This window comes from Schistocerca piceifrons, chromosome 7, assembly GCF_021461385.2.
Source record: "Schistocerca piceifrons isolate TAMUIC-IGC-003096 chromosome 7, iqSchPice1.1, whole genome shotgun sequence".
NCBI lineage: Eukaryota > Metazoa > Arthropoda > Insecta > Orthoptera > Acrididae > Schistocerca > Schistocerca piceifrons.
The window spans coordinates 339426667-339430311 of NC_060144.1; positions in this window are offsets into that span (position 1 = coordinate 339426667).

Sequence of the window (3645 nt, forward strand, 5' to 3'; positions counted from 1 at the left end):
TAAAATTTTAATATTATATAATAATTACAGCTTAGATAATATTTACACATGTGAAAATTTGCATACAGTCCTACAGACAGTCAGGAAGCATACATTAACAACATAAGGGATATTTAGCCATAAAACTGTAGAAAGTATAAATGATTGCGTATAAGGATCAATGCGCAAATGGTAATAACGATGAGTCTTCATTTCAAGATGGCTGTGTGAGTTTGCGTTTGAATAAAGCGGTCAGTTCACCATGTATTCTATGCCCACCATTCGTGGGCGAACGCGCCTTTCGCCAGTTGAAATCGGCGTTGCTTTCCAATACTTGCCTTACACCATTCGATCCCCGGAAGCCCCTTTTGTTGATGGTGGATGCATCGGATTTCGGGATCGGTGCTGTGCTTGCGCACAAAGATGGATCGCATGATCACCCTATTGCCTTTGCGTCCAAATTGCTCTCGTCTGCGCAAAGAAATTATTCACAGGTCGAGAAAGAAGCATTGGCTCTCGTATTTGGTGTTACAAAGTTTCATGATTTCTTGTATGGTCGTCACTTTACCATCATCACAGACCACAAACCTTTGACATCGCTTTTTCATCCGAACAAGCCTGTACCTCCACGTACAGCGCAGAAATTCATTCGCTGGTCTATTTTCCTCTCGCAGTACCGCTACGATATCTTGTATCGGTCCACTGCTAAGCACGGAAACGCCGATGCGTTGTCCCGTTTGCCTGTTGCTGGGGATAGAGCATTCGATTCCTCCGAACTTGCTTGCATGTTCATTGATTCGGAAACCGATGCCGTGGTCGAATCGTTTCCGATTGATTTTCGTCGTGTAGCTACAGCCACAGTTGCCGACCCTGTCCTTGCTACCGTTCTGCGTTTTGTTGCTACGCAATGGCCCTTGTCAAAGTCACGGATCGGGAATCCGTTGGTTCGCCGATTTTTGCTCACAAGGAGAGACTTTTTGTACGACGTGGTGTTTTGCTGTTGCGTTCTGATAATGATCAGTCCAGGGTCGTGGTCCCACGTTCGTTACAGTCCTCTGTCTTACAGCTTCTCCACCAAGGACATTGGGGTATAGTGAGAACGAAACACCTTGTTCGTCAGCACTGTACTTGGTTCGGAATCGATGCCGCGATTACGAATATGTGCTCTTCTTGCGTGGTGTGTGCCGAACGACAATCACCCCCACCGCGGAAATTCTTTGCATGGCCAAAAGCCACTTCCCCTTGGCAACGCTTACACATCGATTTTGCTGGTCCATTCTGGAATGCTCGATGGTTGGTTGTGGTAGATTCATTCAGTAATTTTCCTTTTGTTGTCCGGATGTCTTTCACGATGTCATCTGCCACCATCCAAACGTTATCCGCTATCTTTTGCATTGACGGTCTTCCACAGACTATTGTTTCCGACAATGGCCCACAATTGATGTCCGCAGAATTTCAGTCATTCCGCAGGGCCAATGGTATTCAACATCTGACGTCCGCGCCGTTTTCGCCACAGTCAAACGGTGCCGCTGAACGATTGGTCAGGACTTTCAAGTCACAGATTTTGAAGTTAAAAGAGTCGCATTCTCGGGAGGACGCCATATTGCTCTTTTTGTCCTCGTATGGCTCTCAGCCCCGAGATGGTCGCTCGCCGGCTGAGTTGCTCCACAGTCGTCATCATCGAACCTTGATGTCTTTGCTACATCCGCCGCATCAGGTTCCTGTGCAGCGGCAGACACCTGCTTTTGCTCCAGGCGACGTTGTTTACTGTCGTCACTACCGAGGTTCACGGCGTTGGCTCGAAGGGCGCATTCTTCGCTGCCTCTGACGCGCTATGTATCTGGTTTTGGGGGCCTCTGGTGAGGTGCGCCGGCATCTCAACCAGCTGCGCCTCTGTCGTCGCATGGGATCTGCCGCTCGCCGTCTGCTTTCAGCGACGGTGCCGTCCGGTCAGCGCCCTGGGGACCCATCTACTGGCTGACCTCAGCCCCAGGTGTTACCGACGCTGCCTTCCATTATGCCCCATGGCGACGTGCCGCCGCCGCCGCCGCCTGTTCTCCCGCCGGCGACGCCCGCAGTGGACGCGTCGCTGCAACCGCCGGGCGCCTCCCTGGGTCACGCACTGCCGATCGCTTCCAGTGACCAGTTGTCCTCCGACATGGACCTCTTGCCCGCTCCGGACCATATGTCGTCTTCGCCCGTCGGGTGCCCCGACCCGATGGAGGTCGACCCTTCGGCCCCTCCTGTCTCTCTGCGGGCGCATACACCGCATGTTGGCGTGCACCCTGGAGCAGGTTTTCAGGCGTTTCCTAGCTCCCCGCGGTCCGAATGGCAGGGTGCGGGTGGCACAACCTCGCCTGTTGTTAGGCTCCCCACCTCGTCGCATACGTCAACATGGGGTCCTCCTGTAACGTCCCTTAGCAAAAGACATATTTTGTAGTAAAGAGAAAATATTGTGCATCGTATTCTGTTATTGTATGGAATTATGTATGTTTTTTATTATTATTTATTTTAGATAATATCTGTGTCGGCGAGTACTGAAACCGCACAGACGATAAATATCATACAAAGATGAAAAAATATCACTAGTATAAATAATACAGAACGAACATTAATTTCTTTGTCTTCCTCTTGGAGTTACGGGAGTAAGATAGCCTGTGTCGCAGTTGTACATGCTAACGTAGTCTTCTTTTGTCATGGTTAATCGATGTACGCCATTACGTACTCATTTTTAAAAAAGGTGTGTATTGTAGATAAGTTAACATATTTGAATGTTTTGAATAGAGTTATTTAATGAAACCTTGCATTGTTATTTGTAGTAGCTTGCTTAAAATATTATCCCATCCTTCTAAGACATTTTCAGTTATTTAAATGTTATCCGTGGTGCAGAGCTGCGCTACGAACGAACAAGCCGCTGCCGCGGCGCATTCAAACTGCATTAAAAGAAATCGATCATACCGCAAAGAAGCGGGAAGGTAATAGTGAAATAAAATCATCTCTTTCAGCTTCCGGACTTGCAGAGCAGAGCAGCAGATTTTATGATGTGTTTTGCAGGTTGACGCGGGCTGCTGATAATATATTGCTAACAGTACAAAAGAGATAATTTACCTTCGTAACATAATAGGAATTTTGTTGTGCTTAGTTCTGGTCTGGCAAACCTTATCGTGAAAACGTATTTTTCTCCGACAATAGTCTCATGTTCTTGTGCTAGTCGTGGTAATTATTGGTGTTTTACGCTTAACAAAAATCCACTGCAAAATGTTGAACAATCTTTGTGAACTGTAACATCAGTATTTCATAACAAAGTAATTTTCATTTTCAATAACTACAAAGTAAGGAAGATATGTTGATTTTTTATAGTGAGTTACAGTAACCAAAAATGTTCCTTTAATAGAAAGCCAGATACAGAACAATAAGAACCCAATATATTCTGTTTTGTTGAAAATTAATGATTATAAAGAAATTCTTGGCACAGCATTACTAAAAGGTATTTCGCGGCTCTTTTCGTATATGCGTTATTACGCGAGCAATAACAAAAACAAAACCAAAATAAATAGAAAAGAGTATATATATTTACGACAAACGCGAAACTGTCGCCCAAAAACGCGGGGCTCGAATTTGCAGTGGCCACGAAAATAAGAATATTTTATGTACTTTCTTTCAGTG